Raw genomic sequence first — 288 nt, 5'->3', positions numbered from 1 at the left:
CAAGATGCTTGGAGCTGCTTGAATATGCTAGTCTTTGATAGGCTAGGCCTTCCCCTCTATTCTGGCATTCTGCAGTTCAGTCCACAGATACATACCTTTCTTTGATACCAATGCATACTTAGTATAGATCTGATGCTTGCGAGTACTTTGGATGTGTACTCACGGTTGCTTTGCTACCCTTGCCCCCATTCTTTCCTCTTTCCGGTTGCTGCAACCAGATGGTGGATCCTAGGAGCAAGATGCCACCCCCGACGACTACTACTACTACCCCGAGGGTGCCTACTACTA

Source organism: Triticum dicoccoides, chromosome 4B, assembly GCF_002162155.2.
Source record: "Triticum dicoccoides isolate Atlit2015 ecotype Zavitan chromosome 4B, WEW_v2.0, whole genome shotgun sequence".
Taxonomy (NCBI): domain Eukaryota; kingdom Viridiplantae; phylum Streptophyta; class Magnoliopsida; order Poales; family Poaceae; genus Triticum; species Triticum dicoccoides.
Note: the sequence above shows the minus strand (reverse complement) of the source record.